Source organism: Leiobunum rupestre, chromosome 6 (genome assembly GCF_980474605.1).
Source record: "Leiobunum rupestre chromosome 6, qqLeiRupe1.1.hap1, whole genome shotgun sequence".
NCBI classification, from domain to species: domain Eukaryota; kingdom Metazoa; phylum Arthropoda; class Arachnida; order Opiliones; family Sclerosomatidae; genus Leiobunum; species Leiobunum rupestre.
The window spans coordinates 34,272,881-34,298,768 of NC_143389.1; the positions used below are offsets into that span (position 1 = coordinate 34,272,881).

General features: G+C 35.9%; 1 long non-coding RNA gene across 1 annotated transcript; it reads right to left on the minus strand.

The window, feature by feature from the left end:
- Positions 1-14,643: 14,643 nt before the first annotated feature.
- Positions 14,644-15,486, minus strand: LOC149940684 (uncharacterized). The gene is made up of 4 exons (XR_016481372.1): positions 15,241-15,486; positions 15,102-15,143; positions 14,921-15,017; positions 14,644-14,870 (listed from the first exon to the last, which is right to left on the minus strand). It is a non-coding gene; the product is annotated as an uncharacterized LOC149940684 (long non-coding RNA).
- Positions 15,487-25,888: the final 10,402 nt, after the last annotated feature.

The window sequence follows — 25,888 nt, forward strand, 5'->3', positions numbered from 1 at the left end:
TAGGAAAGGTTTTAAAAAAATTTAGCTGGTTTCGTAACCTATAGTAGGGTTTTAAAAATTTGCTGTACACTTATAACTGACTTAAGAGCCCCCAAACCTTAAATCCTGGCGACGCTACTGTATACATAAATTTCCAACTTATCTTCTATAAGTCTAACCAGAAGTACGCTTCTGAAGCTTTGAGCCGTGTAAGTCGTCATATTTCCACGCAAAAGCCCTTTAACGCATAAAAATCTAACCGAAAATTTAGTTTTGTTCAGGTTTTGTTTATATATGCCGATAAACGGCGAGACAAAGGGCTCCTAGGCCTAATTTAGTAAAGTAATAACAGGGCAATATGTGGCAATTGCTCGTTTTAAGAAAAATAGCTCTTTTAAACAATGTTTTCATCCACGATTTCCCGCTAAACCGTTTTGGCGCTAAAATCCGAGAAAACTAACGCCTCGCCAAAGTCGATTAGACGCGTACTTCCCCCTATTTTCTTCTGGTCTAACGAATAGCTAAAACCTCAATGAGACCTTATCAAACAGTAGACGACAATGTGATACTGAAACATCAGCTGATCATTACCAAAAAAAAAACGCTGCAAGCGTAGGAATAAAAATCCACAGAGAACGGTGATCCTATTGTGGCCAATAGCAATGTACACATAAATTAAATCATAAGTATATAAGTCTTAAGTATGTCTATTTCGAAAATATTTTACCGAGGGCTCTCAGTAAACGTTTTTCATGTGAAGACTAAGAATTGTTATACTCTTAACAATATTATACACTTTTGTTATATGTACATAAAAAAAGATATATAAAGATAGATTTGTGGCTAGACACCATATCTTTGAGTTAAATGAACTACTACTTGCAAGTATCACATTTATAATAAATAAATTATAAACCTATGGTACGATGCACATTTTGTTCGGACACTGACTGACGAAGTACTGTGGAGACACTCTGTCCCTTCGTGGATTTTTATTACATTAATTAATGTTATATTTAAATTCCAACTAAAAGTTATACATTTCGTATTGTTTTACAGAAAAATTTATGAATTATTGTTACAAATTTAAAAAAAAAAGTCACTCAAGAGATTCGAACTCAAACATTCAGACATTTTCACTGCGCTTACGCGCTTTAAACCATTGAGCCACGCTCTCTTATAAATTTACTCATTTTATATTTTGTAGTGTATTAAACATTTGGCCAAGGCTTAGGCGAAACTCGAGCGTGTGCATATTCGGTCCGCCATTTTATTTCTAGTAATGGTTGATTGATGGCATAATCCTATAGACTAAAGCATTTACGTTAATTAATTTGAATCGTAGTATTATCGCCCTCTGTTGGATTTTTGTACAATAATAATCTTTAAGTTACATTTATAAGAATAAATTTAATTTCTATTGCAAATAATAAAAAATGTCCTTAGACAATTCTATAATCAAGGTCCCTTTAAAACATTTAACCGTATCAGGGTAACCGTTTATACGTTACACGTGCGCACAAATTAGTTAGTTTTCCCATAGCGTGAAGCCCATGTTAAATCTCCATTGCATTTTTCTGAAAAATCGGGTTAACTTTCCCATAGCGTGACGATTTTGGAAAGCATTGATTTTCGGCCGAAAACCGACACTACCTATATACAGGGTCTTTTTTTTTGCTCGGAAAAGTGTTTTTTTTCAAAAACTATTTATAGTACCGATTTCAAATTTGGAAGGTCAATTCTCTATACCGGGGGACATCAGTTTGAGAAATTTGAGCGTTTTCGGTAATGTTTTTCACCAATTTTGAAAAATTATTTTTCGACCACTAGGTGCGAGATAAAAAATTTCTATTATAAAGTTGTAGGCCGTCATCGAAAACCCTTAAAAATTGTTCACTCGACGAAAAACAATTTATTTATCAGTGAAAATTCGAGCTTGAAAAATTTACAAGTTGGTGAAGCCAAATTACGATTGTTTGAAACGATAATTGAAACCGAATTACCTAATCCAGTTGAAACTTTGGTTAAAAAAACGACCGGATTTAAAAAACCCGAGGCTATAGGTCAATCCTAAACATGCATTGGGTATTTAAAGGAAAACTTTGGGAGATTATTATCAGTGTTTGATAATATTTCGAACAATGCCTCGTTATTCAGTAGCTGAGCGTACCGAGATAGTTGCCATTTACTATGGAGAAGCAGCGCAAAACCTTAGAAGAGTGACTGAAATCTTCGCAGAAAGACATCCAAATGGAGCACCATCTGTAAATACAGTAAGACGAGCAATTCACGATTTCAATCAATTTGGTAACTTGCAACCTAGGTTTCGCGGATTGCGTCAACCGGATTTAGACTTCGAGAACAATGTACTCGCGTACTTTGTGGCATATCCTCGTCACAGTTGCGCTAACGCCGCTGCTGATTTGGGTTGTTCTGCAAATCGTGTGTGGAAAATTCTTCGTAAGAATCGCTATCACCCATACAGAGCTACGCTCCACCAAGGACTAATTGACGGAGACCATCAAAGACGTTATGAATTTAGCAACTGGTTACTAAATGCTGTCCAAGAAGATAGACAATTTTTGCGCCATGTTTTGTTCTCCGACGAAGCGTCATTTTCTAGAGATGGGCCCTTTAATCATCAAAACAGCCATCTTTGGTCTGACATCAACCCACATTGGGGTTTTGAATATCATCACCAGGTTCAATTTGAACGGGTCAATGTTTGGGTTGGACTTGTTGGAAACCGTTTGATTGGTCCCTTTTTCCTGCTGACGAACCTCAACGGCCAAAGGTATTTACATTTTCTACAGAACGAACTGAGTGACGCAATCGACGACCTTCCATTGGCTGAAAGACGTCAGTTGTGGTTTCAGCAAGATGGCGCCCCTCCGCATTTTCCCCGGCAAGTAACTGAGCACCTCAACAACGAGTTTCCTGAAAGGTGGATAGGGAGAAATGGTCCAGTGCATTGGCCAGCAAGGTCACCTGACCTAACACCGCTGGATTATTTTCTCTGGGGATTCGTTAAAGCAAAGGTATACGCCACGCCCATTGAAACTAGGGAGGAACTCATTAGACGAATAATCAGTGCTTGCCGAGACGTCACACCAGAAATGGTAGAGAAAGCGTTTGAGAACTTAATTGTCCGCGCACAAACCTGTGTTGCAGCCAATGGTGATATTATTGAAAATGTTTTGTAAAAATTTATGTGAATAAAATATCTGCATTTAAAAACCAAACATGTACATTTTTTCAAGTGTGAAAACTCTACTACGTTTGTATTAGACTTGTTCCCTTTTCAATTATCGTTTCAAACAATCGTAATTTGGCTTCACCAACTTGTAAATTTTTCAAGCTCTAATTTTCACTGATAAATAAGTTGTTTTTCGTCGAGTGAACAATTTTTAAGGGTTTTCGATGACGGCCTACAACTTTATAATAGAAATTTTTTATCTCGCACCTAGTGGTCGAAAAATAATTTTTCAAAATTGGTGAAAAACATTACCGAAAACGCTCAAATTTCTCAAACTGATGTCCCCCGGTATAGAGAATTGACCTTCCAAATTTGAAATCGGTACTATAAATAGTTTTTGAAAAAAAAACACTTTTCCGAGCAAAAAAAAAGACCCTGTATACACACACCGACGAACGTCGGTGGTGTGTAATTAATAAAGATTTGTTATCATTAAAGATTTATAAAGTTTAAGAGAGACATTATTTACGCATCAAAACGCTCTAAACACCTCTACAGCCTTCAAAACTATGTATTCTAATATGGCGCCTTCGCGTAAAAAACGCGTCTCTTTTTCTTCATTTAATATTTATTAGGTAATATTTTTTTAAACTAAGAATTATACATAAATATATTGCGAAAAGATAGTTTAACTTACTATACCTTGTTTTTTCTAAAAAAAAAAGTGGAAAACCGAAGAAAAAACATTTTTCCGTGATTTCGCTTGTATTCCCTGCCTTTGGCGATAGTAGGTTTTTGGTCGTATGTAGCGCCCCTATCGGGATTATCCATACACGCAAATTAACATTAGATGCGAGGTGATTGACGGGGCCGCTAAAGCGCGGTACGCGCCATCGAAGTTGGCCGTGGTACTGTCGACCGTCGACGATTTCGCCATTGCTGCCAGTGACTGACTGACTGTTCGAGAGTGTGTTGTCAAGTAAAAATAAAAAATTCCTCCCGGCGCATAAGTAAATTCCTCCTATTTCGGTTGAAAAACTCTCCTATAACGTAAATTCACCCTATAATAGAGAGATTAAGCCCTACACATTAAGAAAAAACGCCTGGGCTTTTCTATACTCGGTGAGTGTCATGGCCCCGTGGGCTCTCTTTTAGGTGGTTTTTTTTTTCGCTTGTCCGAGGACAAAAAGTGTAAACTTTTTACCATACAAGTTGGCAAGCCAAAATATACCTTTCCTCGGAAGAATTGTCCCTAGTTGTATTAATTTATCGGGATGACCCTTAATGATATATCTCCGCAATTCAGAGTTATTTACTGAAAACGTAATCCCGGTTCAATCCCACCCGGTATAAAATTTTAATAATAATAAAAATAATTGAGACGAAACAACCGAAATTAATTTATTCAGAATATTATAAACTAAGTAGTTACAACAGTTAGTTTGACGTACTAAAACAATGTACAATTGAGTTTAACCCTCTTAACAGTACAAGTTTATCAATTAATACGAAGCCAACTTCAATGAAAGAAATATCTACAGAGGGTACTTGTTATTAGTATTCTCACAAAATACGCGTTACGCCGACTGTCCATTTTAATTTGCGTGTATGGATAATCCCGATAGAAGCGCTACATATTATATTATCATATAATCAAGTCATATATATAAAACCAACTACTCTTCACGTTCTAAAATAACAAACGAACACCTAATCTTCACGGCCCTACATAACGACAACCATCTACTCTTCATGACGTGCATATACTAATACCCTTCGAGACCTTCACCAACTTCTCTTCACTTCTTCACCATCTTCCGGATATCCTCTTCTCATCAAAAGCAAAGAAAAAAAAACTATCTTCACTTACCTTCCAGTTCGTCACAAACCACCTAACAAAAAAAAATTATGTATTATCTCTTGTTTCATTCTTAATAAACTACACTGGCGACTTCCGGCGGCGTCCCGCTTGTGCTTTGCCTTTCCTGTCCTTTCGTGGGGTTGGGTTGGGGTCTGGCTCGACGGGGTGCTCCTTCTACGCTGTCGTTGCTGGTCCGTTCCCTTGGCTGTGTTTTCGCTTTATCTTTACTTTCAAAATTTTCATCGGCAAATCTTTCATTCTTTTAACACCCCCGGTATGTATTAAATTACGGTACGAGGGTATACAAATAAAGATAACGAATGTCCATTTGGCTGACTGCACATTTGTCCGACTGAGAAGTCGGCCAAATGGGCAGTCGGCCAAATGGACAGTGCATTTTACCGACTGCTCATTTTTCCGACTACTCATTTGACCAACTGCTCATTTGGCCGACTGCTCATTTGGCCGACTCCTCATTTGGCTGACTACTCGTTTGGCCGACTGCTCGTTTGGCCGTCTGCTCGTTTGGCCAACTGCTCGTTTGGCCGACTGCTCGTTTGGCCGACTGCTCGTTTGGCCGAATACTCATTTCGCCGACTACTCATTTGGCCGACTGCTCATTTGGCATTTGGACGATACTAGCTGCGTTTGGCTAGGTACTGTCCTCTAGGTCGCGTTTTAGAAGGCCCAGCTTGGTTATAAAGAACGGGGTTGAGGGGGCGCCGGGCTGGGCCACCAGCGCTCGAGCGAAGTGAGTTCGCGGCGCCGTCAGGCACCAATACTTAGAATACATTGCCCGTTCTATAAGTCAACCGAACACTAAAAACATAGAGAAGGACAGGCAATAAGAGTCGGTCAAATGAGCAGTCGTTCAAAAGAGCAGTTGTTCAAATGAGCATGTGGTCAGAAATTTATATACCGGTGCTCCAAGCGAATCAAAAAGCCTACTACACCGGTGGTCTCATCAGAATGCCCTACGCCAGCGTCCACAAGCCCGGACAGGTGACAAAGCCAGCATGGGTAGGAGAACCCCACTACTGATGGTCTCCCCCTCGACGCAAGCCACTCATCCCGACGAAAGGCGCAGCAATGGTTCGACCAGCCCCCACTTCGCACCCAGCTGTGGGATAGAGAGCGGATGCTATAGCAACGCCAGCCGGCACCCCGTTAGCCTGAGCCGAAGCCCAGTATCCAGCCGCTACCTGACCTAAGTCGGAGGTGGAGATAGGACTACTTGATCAGAGCTAACATATCCCAGTACGCCACCGCCCTTATGGGTTACAAGAGCCAGACCCCGACTCCCCGGTAAAGCCACCAGTTATTGCACACCCTGACCCATAAATGAGCAGTCGGTCAAATGAGCAGTTCGTCAAATGAGTAGTCGGACAAATCAGCAGTCGGTCAAATGGACTGCTCATTTGGCCGACCAGAATTTCGGCTAAAAGAGTAGTAGGCCAAATGAGTAGTCGGCCATATGGTCTGCTCATTTGGCCGACCGAAAAGTCGACCAAATGGGCATTCGGACATATGAGCAGTCGGCCAAATGAAAAGTCGGTCAAATGAGGAGTTGGCCAAATGCACCCCACCCCACCTCAGTACCTCTATAAATATATTGGATACCGCAAAACTGGTGGCGATAACAAAATGGTAACACAAAATGTTTTGACTCTACTAAAGTCGAGGGGCCTGTCACTTAAGTAAAAAATGTACACCAGATTTTTGATTACCACAGATTTCCTTTGATTTCAAAAGATTTCATTGATTCTCGAAGATTTTTCCGATTACAAAAAAAATCTGTGATTAAAAACATTTTCACAAAGATTTTCGTATTATTTTTGGTTTTACCTTGATTTCTTTGATTTTTTGTGATTACCAAAGATTTCCCGTGATTTTTTTGATTTTCAACAATTTCTTTAGTTTATAAATAATCTTTAATTTTTTAGATTTTTATTAAAGATTACTGATTGTTTTTCATCTAAACCGCATGATTTCTTCGATTTTTGTCGTATTTCGAAATATTCTTAGATTTCTTTTGATTTTTTAAATTTCGGAAATAATATTTGATTTTTTTAAATGTCTTAAAGGGCTTCTATATCTAAGCTAATTGATTTTTAACGATTTTCAATTTGTATATGTATATTATTTAATACTTTTTCATTATTCTTATTCTTACCAATGATTAGTCGCTCTTACCTTTCATTTCATTACCTTGGTTTACTTGTGATTTTTTAGCTTAGTGTCAACCGAGTGTCACCACGACAATCCAAATTGGTGTGTCCCAATATCTTATGTGCGCCAAAATATTAACATAATGACGCGTGCTAGTGGAAACGAAGCTTTATACTCTCCACGAAATTAATTCTACAGGTCTAAAATTTTCTCATAAAATATCACAAGCTAATAATTGTTACAAATTTTAATCTTGATTGAAATTTTAATATGAATTGGTACAAAACTTGTAAAGTAGTCTTAAACAAGTTTAGCTTAATTACTGCAGATTGTTTAACCAAATTACTTTAAACTATTATTTGCTAAATGGTCAATTTAATAGCGAAAAATATATTTGTCTCATTTAACCATTTGGTTTAATTTCTCCAATGTGGTTTTACTAACGAACAAATCGTTTCCCATAATTTCGGGACGATTAATAGTATACGCGTATATCATAAAATCCGTAACCTTGAATTTCTTCGTTACGTAAAATAAAACTAGATTCCCATGAGAACCAGTTACACGCTACACCTATACCCTTCGCATTTTTAGATGGAGGCTTAGTGGGCACTGAGTTCAAAGTATATTCTCTGGATTTTGCAACACCCTTTCAGTAGGAAAAATGTAGTACAAGTCCAATTAGCACATTTTTTCGGTTTTCTTTTCAAAATATTGCCCATTCGGAAACGTTTAATATTTTTTCTTTGCAGAATGGTTCTAAAAGGGGAAAATTGGACGTGCAACTGCCAACCGGATTTTTTATTATTAACAATATTTGATGTATCTGCTTTTTGCGTCATTCGCTTTAAACGATCACTACTTAGTTTTTGATCTCCTGTACTTAACAGCCAGCATAACGAAGATTTAGGAATGATAATGTTCTTACCCTTATCTCGGGACTAATACAAAATATATAGCCCATTCCCGCTATAAGAAAGAATCTAAACAAAGCTACTGCGCTCCTCTTTTAGTATTTTATCCCACCTGACCGAGTTCCTGCGTTTGGCTCGGTTTGGCTTACTTAACCGGACAATAGTTGAAGAAAAACTTGGTCAAGAAAGAATGCGGCTTACTGGTATTTCCCTCGCTATTTCCATTTCTCGAGTTGAAAGCCAACAATAGCGAACAAAAAGAGATAAAGTGTCTAAGCCACTTGAACAAACTAAGGCGAGGTCGGTGGGTCGAGGGGTAGGTTAAAAAAATTTCGTATTATTGATTTTTTGGATTATTTTGGATTTTTCATGATTTTTTTGATTTTTCCAGATTATTCTAGATTATTTTCATTATTTGGGATTTTTTTCAATTTTTTTTAAAATTTAGTGATTTTTTTAAACTGGTAAGATTTTTTAAATCACTAACGTTTTTTTTGATTACCCTTGATTTTTTCGAGATTTTTTATTTTATTTGGCCTTTCTAAAGATTTTTTGATTATTTTGGATTTTCATGATTATTTCGGATTTCTTCCGATTTCTGAATTTTTCTATGGATTTCGTGATTTTTAGTAATCCGATTATCGATTTTTTTTTAAATGTACACCTGATTTCTCAAGTGACAGACCCCTCGACTAAAGTATAATAGATGATGCCAGACTACCATTATTTCAAAATGTTTTACGAGTTAAATGTATTTACTGAACTGTGAGTTTTATTAAATAATAATTTTACTAAAATACGTGACTTTAGTATATTTAGTATAGTCAAAACATTTCATGTAGCCTTTTTGTTCCCGCCACCAGGCCTGCGGTGGCGGGAGGTAATATTTATGGAGGTAATCGTTTTGGCGGTGATTGAATAACCCCTCCTAGGGGACTTTGTTGCTAAGATGTCTGATCTTTAATTTCTTAGGGATTAAATGTCAGTTTGAATTAAAAGACAAAATTTTATTAATATTCCAAAAACCTCAGTAAAACATTTTTCAATTTATATCGCCAAGCTCATCAATAATATCATTTACAGTTTGTTCCTCAGAAATATGATCATACATTGTTTGGTTAAAGATTTTTAACATTTCATTTGATGGATAAAACGTTACACGGGTTTCCCCCCTTAATTTTAAACCGTACCTTAAAGCTAGAATAGCACTTACAGTTTGAACTGAAAGTCTGTTTCGTAGTTTAGTTTTAATTGTGTTATACACAGAAAAAGCTCTTTCAACGACTGCATTTGAAAAAGGTAAACTTAACAATGAAATGGCAAGATCGGCAACATTTTGGAATTTTATTTTGCCCCCGGCATCAACATAATTATACACTTCCGCCCAAAATGAAACGACGTCACTGGTTTTTTTCAAAGCTATCAAATGTAGCGCATTCTACTAAACCTCAGTATCGATTATATCTCCGCATACCTCCTTAAATTTCTTAGCAAGGTCGGTAATTTGGGGTTTAATCTGGGAGGTCGCAGTTGAAGGATTTAAAATGACCAAAGTTTCCATTAACGCTAGGTTTTCTGGCAGACGATGCCTTAGTTCCTCACACAATTTGACTAAAAACATTCTACACCGTATTTTTACATCATTCACAATTGAATTGGAAAAAGTGTTGACAATGTTATTGAAGTCATATCCAAAGTATATGGCAGAAGGCGGTAAAACATGAGGGGCAAAATCAAATTCAATAAGTAGTCTTGTACTCGTAACTGAGTTTAGTTTGTCTGGGATTATTATCAGATTTAACATAGAACGATAGAGATCTCATAGATCTTCGAACAACTTCAAAGGATTCACTTGGTCACTTTGGTAAAGGATGTTGACTCGTTGAATGTCTTTTAGAATCATTTAAAAAAAATAAAAATAAAGCCAGTTGGTCTTATTAATTTAAAAATTTCTTGGGAAGTGTAACAACGTTCCTTATCCTGCGCCATTTGGAAATGCTATTTCAGGGCATCCCATTGGTCTAACAAAACGCATATAGCGTTATAACGGGACAGCCATCTAGTAGAGGCTAACCTAACCAATTTTTTGGGAATTTCATTCTCTAACGTTATAAAAAGTCCACGATATTAAATTTGTCGTTTCGTACTGTGACTAAACCAGTTATAGCACTCTCGTATAAGAAATTCCAGGTGCCTTGGTAATGTTACGCAAGCTTTTTCGGCTGCTAAGTGTAAAGAGTGGCAAATACATCTCACCGTAATTAAATGAGGAACCATATTTCTCAAATGAACACTAACTGAATTGTTTTTTGCCAACCATTACACTAGCACCCTCTACCCCTAGGCCGATTAGTTTATCTCTGCTTCTAAAGACGTTTTTAAAATTTCAAAAATACTTCTCGAATTAAATTCGGTTAATTCTAAAATCCTATAAAAGGTTGACGTAACCCTTTTCTTTTCTTTGCTAAAATAACGTATCATAAGGCATAGCGTCTTGCTGAGCTAGCTCTATAGTCTGTATGAAAAGTTTGGCCGGTTTTGGCCCAATTTTATAGAACGCTCTATTCTGCTATTTAATTTTCTTTGTTCTGAAAATCTTGAAACGTCGAAATTTTTGGGCATAGCTCAGCAATATCATTAGCCTTCATACTTTTCTTATGTTTTTCTGTCTTGCCATGGTCGGTGAGCAGTAGCGTAACTAGGAACTCCGAGCCCCCCCCCCCCCCCCGTGAAAAACGACTTGGGGCCCTTTTAAATAGCACCGATTTTATTCATAAACGTTTGGGGGCCCCCTAGTTCTCGCCCCCCCCCCGCGCCGCGGGGTCTGCGGGGGCGCTATTTACGCCACTGTCGGTGAGGTTTCTCAAGTGGGCTTTCATGCCACAATAACAATATTTACATTTTGCTATAGTAGTATGCCCTGGAACGGCAAGAGTCCAATCTGAATCGGATATAAAATATATTGTTATATTATAAAGTTAGGGAACTATAAGTCTGAGAATTATAAATAAAAATTGATACTGATATCGTTTAGAGAAAATTTTAATAAAAAATTCGCAAAAATATAAATAATTACGTACCTTTCAATCCAGACTCCAATTCCCAGCATTTTCGATACTTTTGTTCTATTTTTTTTTATGTTTTGGCATTATTATGCTCGTGTACTAGTTAAAGTAATATCGTTTGCTTTTAAGATTGTTTTAAAATTTAAACACGTGCGCTGCGGACTACAAGTAGAGTACGTTATATATGAAAGAAAAAGACTAATTCTTTGTGAAAATATATTTTATTTTCAACCAAAACCCTAAATAAATGCAAAGAATATAAATGGAAATTCCAAACAATTGTGTACCAAATATTTCTTTAGAAAGATAAGAAAATGTACTTTGTCCCCCATTGTCCATCTAATTCTTCTACCCTTTTGCCTGCATCTGGCAAGGGGTGAAGGTTGAAGGAATGTTCGGTTCCTCCGTCCGTGCATGGGCTCTGTTGCTTAACACAGCGGGAGTCGGAAATTTCGTCGAAAATTGGTTTAGGCTTTTAGGCGGATGTTCAAAGAAAGTATTTTTAGTATTTTCGGGATGAGAAAACCCGAGGGGCTGATCACTCCGCGTAATCGGTGTACAGAGCCGTACCTTTGACGGTACTAATGTTAATATGGGATTACGCGTAATCTTTGAAGTCCATGCCTTTGTAAGTAATATAAAATTATGTTTATATAAATTAAATGTAAGTAATATAAAATTATGTTTATATAAATTAAATGTAAGTAATATATAATTATGTTTATATAAATTAAATGTAAGTAATATAAAATTATGTTTATATAAATTAAATGTAAGTAATATAAAATCATGTAAGTTATAAATAATTATTTATCTTCATGTAAATAATATAACAAATAAATAATTATTTATCTTAATGTAAATAATTTAATAAATAAATAATTATATATCTTAATGTAAATAATGTAACAAATAAATAATTATTTATCTTAATGTAAATAATGTAACAAATAAATAATTATTTATCTTAATGTAAATAATGTAACAAATAAATAATTATTTATCTTAATGTAAATAATGTAACAAATAAATAATTATTTATCTTAATGTTAATAAAATAACTCCTGCCGCACCAAGAAATGTCCAATTAGAAATTACACCAAATATTCCATCGGCAGAATCCACAAACCGAGAAAATACGTCCCCCCTACCTTCTCCTGGACTTATATATACTAGCGACACGCCAACAGGAAACTCAACTGCAAGCCAACCTAGCTACACCCCAACTATGCCATCAGGAACCCTACCTGCAAGCCAACCTAGCTACAACCCAACTATGCCATCAGGAACCCTACCTGCAAGTCATCCGAGCTACACCCCAACGAGGCTATTAGGAACCCCAACGTCAAATCAAACTGCGCACTCTAACAATTATTTTAATCCCTATGCGTATCACCAGATACGACATCCATACTACAAACAAAGCCAATCACGCCAACTTTCGACTTCAGATTCCTCCAAAATTGTTCACCAAGATAAATTCAAGAAAACTTAACGACCAAACCACTTTCGAAATAATTCAATCCCTAATTATACGACATCACCAATATATCATATTGTATCCAATACTGAATTTTCTTTGATAAAAATATTTTAAACAATACAGTATGGTTTTATTCATTTCTTACCTTCAAATAATCTTTCCGTAACACCTTATAGATCTATTTACGGTCTCACTAAATCAAGCAATAATCGGAAACAATGGTCGTCCATTCTTAAATAATTTTGATAGTCCTTGTACTCTGATATTTTCAATTCTTTTAGTAAGTTCATGTCCGAGTATTTTTCCCTTTGTAAAAGCCATTGTTTCGACCATTTTCGTTTTCCCTTTTTTTCATCTGTAGTAATAATCACGGCAAGCGCAATACAAGCTTTTCTTTTTTTGGATAAAATTGGTGCCATATTTTAATATGTAAAACACTTCGTTTCTGTAGTCCGTGCTCTACGTCAATTTTAGGAATCTGCCAAGGCTTTGTGTTTGGTCAAATTTTTCCATTTTCGAAACATCGGGGTTTTGCCGTGTGTGGCAAAAACCGACGAGCGATCGCGATCTCCCGGATCGTAGCGACAAGTCGCCCCCCAAAAAATCGCATCGTGTAGGGGGCGCTTAAAGGTCTAGATAAATTTCGGGGCGTCTAAGCCTAACATAAAATACGGAATTGACACCTAGCACCATAGACATTAGAATAAGAATAACCTAGACAAATTATTGATAGTAAGGAAGAGCGCGTGCCTGAGTCGGAAAATTCATCTCTCCCCGTCATTTCGCGTGCTCTGCGCTAGATGGCGAAAATACGTGGCGCGATCTATCGAGTAGTGGAGTAATTAAAAAATGTAGGAAATTCAAATCGTACGTAGTCTAAACCCAAACTTTTTAGGTTTGACGCAAAATGTAAGGGATTGAAATTCAGTAAATAAAGTTTGATTTTGGAAATATTCGAATTTTAATATCTAAAATGGGTAAAAAATGTGCTGTTGCAAACTGTAAAAGTCGTTCTAAGAATGACAAAATATCTTTTCATAAGTATAAGTTTCAATTGTTATGTTTATTTTCAATATTTTTTCATATAAACTTTTTATGGTTAAGATTTCCTCAATCTAACATACATCAACGCAAAAAATGGCTAAATGCTATAAACCGGTTAAACTTCAAACCTGGTAATAACCATTTTGTGTGTGGAAAACACTTCAAAGATGATGACTTTCGCGTTAGCAAAAAGGGGAGTCATGATCAACTGCGGAAAAAACTAAAAGAATGCGCAATTCCTTCTGTCTTTTTGGAAAAAAGAATTTCGGATTTAAAACTAAAATTTAATAAAACTGGAACAAAAGTATTTAATTATTTAGTGTTAAATTAAAGTAGTAATAGATAGCTACATAATAAACGGCTTTATAGCGGAGCTATAGCAGGCACAATGACATGGAGACTTCTTCCGAGATGCCTGGAACCAACAGTGCACTTCCTAGTACTGAGAATCTTTCAGAGACATTAGATTTTTCAAAAATCTCTGCATTCTTGGATCCAAATGAATACTTCTGTGGTCTTGAGTTGGAAGTACAAACAGACGATCTCACAGAAGTAAGTAGTTGTCCAGGGACGTTTGATTTCGGTCAAAAAGTCAGTGTCCAAATGACTTCCATGTAGCTATCCTAACTGGTGTCCATGTTATTAATAATGTAGGCACCGCCCTAATAATAAATATATTAGTTTTTACTGTTTTGGTAAATAAATTGAAATTATATTACATTTTTTGAAATTCGCAGTATGTAGGGATGGAAGTGGAGACCTCAAATGACAAATCACCTAATGAATTTACTGCAATGAATTTTACTAAAGATGACCAAATGATTGAAGTTCTTGGTGTTGAAACAACGGATTTTGAAAATGCTAAGTCCTTAGGGAAAAAAACAAATCACGATCATGTAGGCAATTGAAGCAGAACTTAATACTTGCCTGCTTAAAATTAACAAATATTCTGTTAATGAATTACAGACATATTTCAGTGGTATTGAATCTCCAATACTGATTCGCGAAAAAGAAACTCTTGAGATTCAAACTGGAACAATGGAGACAGTGGAGGTTCAAAATAAATCAACTCAAACATCTTTGCACTGCTTAGCGCTCCAAAGAAGTTTAGAAATTGAAAGGAACAAAGTCCAAACTCTTCGGAAACAACTCAAAATAGCTAAACAAGCAAAGAAAAGAAAAGATTTAAAATTGTCCTCTCTGAAGCACGAGAAAAAATCTGCTCTTAGAAGAAAATGCGCTCGACATTGAACAGAGGTTTGGATCAACTTCAATTGAGTTGTTTAAATTTTTGCACCAAACAGGACTAAAAAATAAAAAGAAGCAAAAATATCCTCAGTTAATTCGAAGTTTTGCTATGACAATGCATTTTTATTCGCCAAAAGCATACCAGTTTCTAAGAAAACATCTATGTCTTCCGCATGCCAGCACACTACGTGAATGGTCAAATAAAGTTGATGGTAAACCAGGATTTACTTTTGAGAGCTTCGAATACATAAAAAATTAGGTTAACAAAATTGAACACTCACTTCTGATTGCTCTATCCTTGGACGAAATGTCTATAAGAAAGCACACAGAATGGACCGGCAAGGAATTTTCTGGATACGTAAATGTCGGGTTAGATCATGACACACAAGATACAGATGAAATCGCCACTTCAGCACTGGTTTTTATGGCGGTAGCCATCAATGGGCATTGGAAAGTACCTATTGGATATTTCCTTGTCCATGGAACCCCAAGCTATTTGCTTAAGAATCTTGTGACAGAATGCCTATTTAAACTACAAAAAACAGGTGCCAAATGTATAGCATTAGTTTGTCTTCACTTTCCCAGATTCAATAATTCCTCTACTTACTTCTATCTCTATGCCTAGCACACACCGAGGAAGGCACGTGACCAAGAGCGCGAGCTCTCTTAGCATTTTAGTACTAAGTGCTTGACCTTTCCGCAGCCGGAAGTCTTTAGACACCATCTGTTGGTGACTTTTAGTATAATTTTTAAGCAGGAGACAACGGCTCTCGCGACGATAGCACGAGCTTTCTTACCGATAGATAGCGCGTTATAAGGATAGCCTGCAGAAATTACGCGTTTCTGCTAGCTGTCACCTCCGTATTCCCTAGGGCCCTTTGAAATATTTTATCTAGACCTTTATATACGTTTCCTATATCTATGCTGAAAAGCGACCCCCGGAATTTTTAAAAAGCCTGAGAAAGCGCATTTTTCGAAATCCCAAACAGCGGATTTCAGACGCAAAAATATATCTACGCGTTTCGTCTCAGAAATTATTATCTTAAGTGTTTGTAGCAATAAAGAAATAAGCCAGGAAGTAATTGTTCTGCAAAATTATGTAATAGTTCTAAAGAAAAGTCAAGGATCTCCTTGTTTAAGTTTCCAAAAGAGAAAGAACGGTGGGAAAATTTAATTAATAGCTTTTGTTAGGCCTATCTTTAATATGTGGTTTTTCAATAAAATTACCTCTAAGTATTCGGATCTCGACAGCAAATTCATCTTCCATCCAGTGGCAATTGAAACCCTTGGCGCTTTCGGTCGCGATGCTTTGTCGTTAACTCACGCCATAGGCCGTAAGATTCGAGATATCTCTTCCGAGCCGTAGAGTATGTGGTGCGATTGCGGTTCAAAGAGGAAACTCCGCCTCTGTTTTGAGCACCTTTCGACCGGGTGCTTCTTTGGAAGACTACCTCTTACATTTGAACTAAATTTTTGTTTTGCTGTAACTATTTGTCAATAAATATTATAATAATCTTAATATTCGTTACATACAAGTTACCGTTTGTTGACATTTTTATTTCATTGCCTCACATAGGTGGCAATGAAATATTAGAGAGGGTCACGCCGCCGCCGCTCCCAGCTGTAGGACCGATTTTGGGGCAGGAAGGGAAAAGGGTGACCACAAGGGAGGATCCCCTACCGGATTTTATCAGAAGAGCCAATTTTTTAAAAAACGGCCCTCCGCTTCCAAAACTGACGCCTTTACGGTCTACGCCATCCTCTAGCTCGAAAAATACGGTTTAAAACTTCTAGTGTTAAATTGTTATAGATTGGAAGACCTAATTGATAGGTGGGGCGAAATACCATCCTGACCGCGAAAATTTAAATCCCATATAATATGCTGCGTTATTTAAACAAGTTGGCAAGCCAAAATATACCTCTAATCGGAAGAATTGTCCCTAGTGGTATTAATTTCGAGATAACCCTAGTAGGTAGAAATTGTCAGTTGAAAAACCGAGGGGGCGCAGAGGGGGCACAGAGGGGGTGCAGAGGGGCGCAGAGGTGGCGCAAAAGGTGGTGAAGCGTATCTAAAACAGTGGAGTAAGGACAGGGGACTGAACCCAATTGTTTACGTTATTTCATAAGAAGATAGAATTAATTATAATTTAAGAAATCAAGTAAATTTTAAAATGTTAATAAAATTAAAATATGAGCCCTTGATTGCCCCAATATTAGTTAATCAGATCCGGAAATTGAAAGTTCCGACCAACGTTAGCAGAAATATTGAATAGATATATTTAATCGGAAACCCCAATTTCCGTCCGTTTTTCTGCCCGAATCCCTTGGTTATCATTAGTGTACCTACCATCGCAGTTCTTGGTAACCGTATATAGCTCTTCTACATCATCACCGCTAACGAAGATAGTAAATTATATTAATAAAATTCAATAAATTAAAAATTAATAATAGTTATTAAAAAGTAAATAAAAATTAATAATAGTTATTAAAAAAGTAAATAAAAATTAATAATAGTTATTAAAAAAGTAAATAAAAATTAATAATAGTTATTAAAAAAGTAAATAAAAATTAATAATAGTTATTAAAAAAGTAAATAAAAATTAATAATAGTTATTAAAAAAGTAAATAAAAATTAATAATAGTTATTAACAAAGTAAATAAAAATTAATAATAGTTATTAACCAAGTAAATAAAAATTAATAATAGTTATTAAAAAAGTAAATAAAAATTAATAGTAGTTATTAAAAAATAAATAAAAACTTTTTAAAAAATAATAAAAGAAATCTTACACATTTTCCAAATCTGAGTTTGCGACCGTACTAGCGTCGTCATCCACTTCAATGTATGGTACGTCCATCGGAAGATTGGCAGTAATAAATCCCTCTATCTAAGTTGTAGATTTTGTGGTTTTCTCAGATTGACCACGGGTTTATATTTACATATTTTCGGATATAAGCAGTTCCGGTAAACTGTAGGTTTCGATCATGTTTGCGAGATGGATGTTACGACTGGCAACCCTGTTTACCCGGATATTGACGCTTCATGCAGGTAACTCGGAAAATTAAATTGGAAATTCCGACCATCCACCTGGCGTGCAAGCACTACCGGATATTAGGGTTCCGGCCGTTCGGTATAAAAATATTGTACACGTGAAGACCGTGTAAATTACGAATTAAGAAATAAACATCATTTTAATATGCAAATTCGATTTAAATTAGAACCGCTGATTTCCCGGTATTATTTTCCTAGTGAGGGTTCCCTCTCCGAAATACTTCATGTACCCAAAATTGGACCGCAAGTTTTTTCTTTTTTAGGGAAATCTCTATGGGAGTTTAACATTACAATAAAGCGGTTGGAAAAACGAAGAGCCATAATTTTAACATTCCTCCACCCCAATATCTATAATTCCAAGCAATGCTTTTTCCCTGTTACTATGATCTTCTAATTATCTCTATAATTTAATGGATACAAGGTTATATAAAATTAATGTGAAAAAAATGGATTGAAGGTGTGGAATAAGTAAACGTTATCTGAAACACTCCGGTAAAACGGTATATATTATTCCTTGCGAGGATAGAGTTAACTTTGATATAAGAAATAAACATTATTTTAATTTGCAAATTAAATTAAAATTTGAACCGTTAATTTCCCAGCAAGAGAGGTTTCGCAGTAGGACTTCACAACTCTGAAACGACTGTGTTATTCTCTTTAGTAATCAAGCCGACTCTGAACACATGTTTTACTCTTTATTCTACGACGTTTTAACATGCACCATTTCAATACATTCTTAACTTATTCCATACGCTATTTAAAAAACATGAGATGCGAAACCTCTCTTGCTGGGTAGAAGCTTTCCTAAGTGTACTCCAGTCCCGGGGTACATTTCTCGAATTGCCGGCCCTTCGGGGTTCGCGCCGCCGCCCGCTTAAAACGAGTCCTTTCCTTATAGCGAATTGTCATCGAATTGAGTTTTTCCTACTTTATTAGATACTGGTTCTTATATATTATACCTCTCCCCTACTATAGTAGTTGTATGTGCTTGTATCAGATTAAAAAACAAATTTGTGAATATCAAACTATAGAAGCTACCGTAACACAATAAATACATTTTCCATAGTATTAAGAAAACTTAGTCAACGTTCGAAAACGGGTAGGGGAAACTTGCAGGTTTGTAGGCTTATAAAAATATAAATTCAGTTTCAGTAAAATCATATTTTATCTAAAATATTTGCGCAACTAAATATATTTTCCAAACATATAAAGTTAAGTCAGCCAACGAAAACGAATAGGGGAAACTTGCGGTTTTGTTGTCTTATGAAATAAAAATAAAATATAAATTCAGTGTCAGTTGAAAAAAATAATATTTTATTTAAAATATTTGCGAAACTGCACTAACAATATTGTTATACACCCAAGATGAATACAACGAGGATTTTTTGAAGTGCATAATGGTGGTTGTATCTGTGGCTAAATAAACATTTCACAGTGGGATCCATTCCCATATCCGACACTTTCGGGCACCCAAAATCACCCAAATCGTGGACGTCTCGTTGCAAGATGCCCCTTAATAGAGCGCATTTTTCGGATCCTTTCGTGAAAACCGTATCATAGTCTCGGGTCATCGTGATTAACACTTGATTCGGGAAATTAACGGTTCAAATTTTAATTTAATTTGCAAATTAAAATAATGTTTATTTCTTATATCAAAGTTAACTCTATCCTCGCAAGGAATAATATATACCGTTTTACCGGAGTGTTTCAGATAACGTTTACTTATTCCACACCTTCAATCCATTTTTTTCACATTAATTTTATATAACCTTGTATCCATTAAATTATAGAGATAATTAGAAGATCATAGTAACAGGGAAAAAGCATTGCTTGGAATTATAGATATTGGGGTGGAGGAATGTTAAAATTATGGCTCTTCGTTTTTCCAACCGCTTTATTGTAATGTTAAACTCCCATAGAGATTTCCCTAAAAAAGAAAAAACTTGCGGTCCAATTTTGGGTACATAAAGTATTTCGGAGAGGTATATATTATTCCTTGCGAGGATAGAGTTAACTTTGATATAAGAAATAAACATTATTTTAATTTGCAAATTAAATTAAAATTTGAACCGTTAATTTCCCAGCAAGAGAGGTTTCGCAGTAGGACTTCACAACTCTGAAACGACTGTGTTATTCTCTTTAGTAATCAAGCCGACTCTGAACACATGTTTTACTCTTTATTCTACGACGTTTTAACATGCACCATTTCAATACATTCTTAACTTATTCCATACGCTATTTAAAAAACATGAGATGCGAAACCTCTCTTGCTGGGTAGAAGCTTTCCTAAGTGTACTCCAGTCCCGGGGTACATTTCTCGAATTGCCGGCCCTTCGGGGTTCGCGCCGCCGCCCGCTTAAAACGAGTCCTTTCCTTATAGCGAATTGTCATCGAATTGAGTTTTTCCTACTTTATTAGATACTGGTTCTTATATATTATACCTCTCCCCTACTATAGTAGTTGTATGTGCTTGTATCAGATTAAAAAACAAATTTGTGAATATCAAACTATAGAAGCTACCGTAACACAATAAATACATTTTCCATAGTATTAAGAAAACTTAGTCAACGTTCGAAAACGGGTAGGGGAAACTTGCAGGTTTGTAGGCTTATAAAAATATAAATTCAGTTTCAGTAAAATCATATTTTATCTAAAATATTTGCGCAACTAAATATATTTTCCAAACATATAAAGTTAAGTCAGCCAACGAAAACGAATAGGGGAAACTTGCGGTTTTGTTGTCTTATGAAATAAAAATAAAATATAAATTCAGTGTCAGTTGAAAAAAATAATATTTTATTTAAAATATTTGCGAAACTGCACTAACAATATTGTTATACACCCAAGATGAATACAACGAGGATTTTTTGAAGTGCATAATGGTGGTTGTATCTGTGGCTAAATAAACATTTCACAGTGGGATCCATTCCCATATCCGACACTTTCGGGCACCCAAAATCACCCAAATCGTGGACGTCTCGTTGCAAGATGCCCCTTAATAGAGCGCATTTTTCGGATCCTTTCGTGAAAACCGTATCATAGTCTCGGGTCATCGTGATTAACACTTGATTCGGGAAATTAACGGTTCAAATTTTAATTTAATTTGCAAATTAAAATAATGTTTATTTCTTATATCAAAGTTAACTCTATCCTCGCAAGGAATAATATATACCGTTTTACCGGAGTGTTTCAGATAACGTTTACTTATTCCACACCTTCAATCCATTTTTTTCACATTAATTTTATATAACCTTGTATCCATTAAATTATAGAGATAATTAGAAGATCATAGTAACAGGGAAAAAGCATTGCTTGGAATTATAGATATTGGGGTGGAGGAATGTTAAAATTATGGCTCTTCGTTTTTCCAACCGCTTTATTGTAATGTTAAACTCCCATAGAGATTTCCCTAAAAAAGAAAAAACTTGCGGTCCAATTTTGGGTACATAAAGTATTTCGGAGAGGGAACCCTCACTAGGAAAATAATACCGGGAAATCAGCGGTTCTAATTTAAATCGAATTTGCATATTAAAATGATGTTTATTTCTTAATTCGTAATTTACACGGTCTTCACGTGTACAATATTTTTATACCGAACGGCCGGAACCCTAATATCCGGTAGTGCTTGCACGCCAGGTGGATGGTCGGAATTTCCAATTTAATTTTCCGAGTTACCTGCATGAAGCGTCAATATCCGGGTAAACAGGGTTGCCAGTCGTAACATCCATCTCGCAAACATGATCGAAACCTACAGTTTACCGGAACTGCTTATATCCGAAAATATGTAAATATAAACCCGTGGTCAATCTGAGAAAACCACAAAATCTACAACTTAGATAGAGGGATTTATTACTGCCAATCTTCCGATGGACGTACCATACATTGAAGTGGATGACGACGCTAGTACGGTCGCAAACTCAGATTTGGAAAATGTGTAAGATTTCTTTTATTATTTTTTAAAAAGTTTTTATTTATTTTTTAATAACTACTATTAATTTTTATTTACTTTTTTAATAACTATTATTAATTTTTATTTACTTGGTTAATAACTATTATTAATTTTTATTTACTTTGTTAATAACTATTATTAATTTTTATTTACTTTTTTAATAACTATTATTAATTTTTATTTACTTTTTTAATAACTATTATTAATTTTTATTTACTTTTTTAATAACTATTATTAATTTTTATTTACTTTTTAATAACTATTATTAATTTTTAATTTATTGAATTTTATTAATATAATTTACTATCTTCGTTAGCGGTGATGATGTAGAAGAGCTATATACGGTTACCAAGAACTGCGATGGAAGGTACACTAATGATAACCAAGGGATTCGGGCAGAAAAACGAACGGAAATTGGGGTTTCCGATTAAATATATCTATTCAATACTCCTGCTAACGTTGGTCGGAACTTTCAATTTCCGGATCTGATTAACTAATATTGGGGCAATCAAGGGCTCATATTTTAATTTGATTAACATTTTAAAATGTACTTGATTTCTTAAATTATAATTAATTCTATCTTCTTATGGAATAACGTAAACAATTGGGTTCAGTCCCCTTTCCTTACTCCACTGTTTTAGATACGCTTCACCACCTATTGCGCCACCTCTGCGCCCCTCTGCACCCCCTCTGCGCCCCATCTGTGCCCCCTTGCGCCCCCCCTGTTTTACAACTGACAATTTCTACCTACTAACCCTTAAAGATATATCTCCGCAATTTAGAGTTATTTGTTAAAAATGTTATCCCAGTTCTATCCCACCCGGTATAAAATTTTAATTATAATTAAAATAATTGAGACGAAACGACCAATTTTAATTTATTCAGAATATCATAAGTTAAGTAGTTACAACAGTGAGTTAGACGTACTATAACAATGCACAATTGAATTAAACCCTCTTTACAGTACAAGTTTTACAGTTGAATATAATACGAAACAAATTTTAATGAAATAAATATTTACAGAGGGTATTATAACGAACGTTCGCTTTTTGGTTTATAATTTTAACGGAATAGGGCCGATTTTATATTCCCTAAGGCCGCGCGATAAATTTACGAGAATAATTTCCCGTCGCCGTTATATCGAAAATTTATTTGATTCGGGATTGTCAGAACTGTAATGTTGTGGGCGAGTGATTAGAAAATAAAATGGCAACCAGAATTATGCAAAATTATAAATGTTTATTTTTATTCAGAACAGTCTATGGAACGTTCTAGATTTAACTTTCATCAATGACACAACAATATATATCACTTCTACGTAATTGTACAGAACTGGTACTCAAGTGTCTAAGACTAGATTTGTCTTAGTTCATCGTGATTGAAACATAAACCAAAACACACTTACACTTAAGTAAATATCATAAATTATACTGAGTAATTTTAACTAAATTCAAACTACCTAACTATAAACTGTCTAAATTAACAGCTGAGAGCTGTTCTCTACTAATTACTTCCAATCTACTTAATTACCCTCACAGGTTGAGTTGATAATTTCAAGGGTATAATTAGGTTATTCCAATTCAAAAAATAATAACAATCAATTTTATCTTACAGCTGACTTGATTTAGTTCACAATTACTTTAACACTTTCAGTCTTAAACACGCACTGTTCATACACTTAAGTCCATTCACTCACGTTCCAAACGCGAAACACAATTTAACTCTTTTCTTGACCGAAGACCGAACATACTAATTAAAACCGCAAAGTTTCCTCATAACTTTTGACCGACTCCAGGACCCCGTCCTGTAGTAGTTCGTCTGACAGCCAAGAACTAAGAAAGACGATTTCTTCTATATACCTTTATTTTGTGCTTTTTTTGACCCGTCAAGATTTGACTAAAGTTCGAAAAATTTAAGAGATTATATTTTTTACCCGGTTTAATTCATAGTTCCCCACACGGTGGCGCTATATTATTACTTTGATATAGTTTCCGCGGGCGTTTTGAATAATTATCCTTTTTCTAAGCGTTATTAAAAGGTAAAAATGAACTACTTTTTGTTTTAACGAAATTTTGTTAAGAATTTAACAAAAATTTAAAACAAAAAAAAACCGTACCAAAGAATAAACAAACAAAGTTCAATAAACAATATATACAGATATTGTATTAATCCGTTAAGTAAAAAAAACCCGCCTTATCATAATTGTTCCTTTACTTTAATATTTTCCCTAAGGAAGTCAATGGCTCGGCGGTGAACTATGCGCTTACATTGCCACCCGAGTTCAATTCCTGATCACGATCAAATTTTACATTAAAATACTAAAATATTTCATTAATTATAAGATTAATATAATTTATATATATTTAAAATGATGTAGAATAAATTATAGTACCTAACGTTATAACTTTGTAAAGGACATTCGCCAAAGCTGTTTTTTAGAAAAACACCGTAAATTAACAAGCGTTGGTGGCTGAGTGGTTAGAGTACATCTCTTGCACGAGGCAGACCCGGGTTCGATTATCAGCCGGCGCCAATAAATCGCGAATTGAGAAGGGGCGTTTGAGCTTTCGGAGAGTGCATGTCGTTGGATTTCGCTCTCCGTGTTTCGTCGCGCTAAGCCTAAGCTTGTTTTTTGCCGGTTTATTTGTTATCTGTTGTTATTCGTTAATTTAATTTAATTTACTAGTTGTTAATTTTTTAATCTCGTCAGCCCTCCTGGGTGTTGGTACCGAGGATGGACGCATTCCAACAGTCGGTTTTTATTGATTTTAAACGACATCTACCGAGTTTTGAAGTTGTGTCTACGGCGGTTATTGCGAACTTTGGTACGGAGTGTGCTTCTTCTCTAGTTGCTACTGATGACGGGGGTTATATTCTGACCTTGAAGACTTTGGCTGATGTCGCTGGTGTTATAGATTCTGGTTTGGATATTGATGATGAGATATATTAAATTTCAAGCGTTTCTGCGAAGACTTTGACTGTCGCTTTTTCGGATTTACCTGAGTTCGTGACTGATGACGCCATTCTCTCGAAGTTGACGTAGCTTGGCTGCGAAATTAAAGGTCCGCTCATTTGGCATAAAAAAGCATATTTCTATTATGGAATGCGTACCGTTCGATTAACCTTACCTGAGGGTCTGTCTTCGTTACCGTATCGCCTGAAGGTAGCCGATGCTGTAGGTCGGGAAAATTTTTACGCGGTACGGCACGATTCTCAGTTAAAAATTTTTAATAAGTGTTATTCTCCTGACCATATTTATCGCCAATGTCCGGATTTCAAGTGTTTAAGTGACAGAAGCAGGGACATGTTGTTCGGGAGTGTCCATTATGGCCCCGGATGGCGTCTCGCGATTTAGAAGCGGCGTCTGGCGGTGGTGGTGACGGTGAAGCGATGGTCGTCGATCCTGCCTCAATAGCTATTCCTCAAGGTTCTCCGGTCCGGGATGGTAGCGGTGACTCTTCCGTCGTCGGTGCCGGTCTCAAGTCTGATCCGCGTCGGAGTGCTAAGCATTCGTTGTCGTCTAGTGATGGTGATTTCGGTAAGGAGTTGTCTTCTAAATCTGGCTCAGCTTCGAAAGTTTCAAAGGTTCCCAATGCAATGCGTCTGTACCCTTTCGAGGGTCATCGCCGGCCTCCTTGGTGGCCCAAGGAGGTGGTTTGGCCTCCATCTTCGGAGAACGAATATACTGCTCGGTTGTGTCGGTATCAGGGGCAGCCTGTTACCAGTCCTCTGTATAAGGACTTTGTGATCCCGGACAATTACGGCTTTAAAATGTGAGACTTTCCTATTTCCTAAGTATTCTCGGTATTTGCTTTTCTTGTCCGGATTATCGTTGTTCAATTGATTTATAGGCCATTTTTGTTTCTGCCATTTTTTGTTTTTTAAGTTATTGCACTACTTGTTTTTGCCTGCTGTTACTGTAACTATTT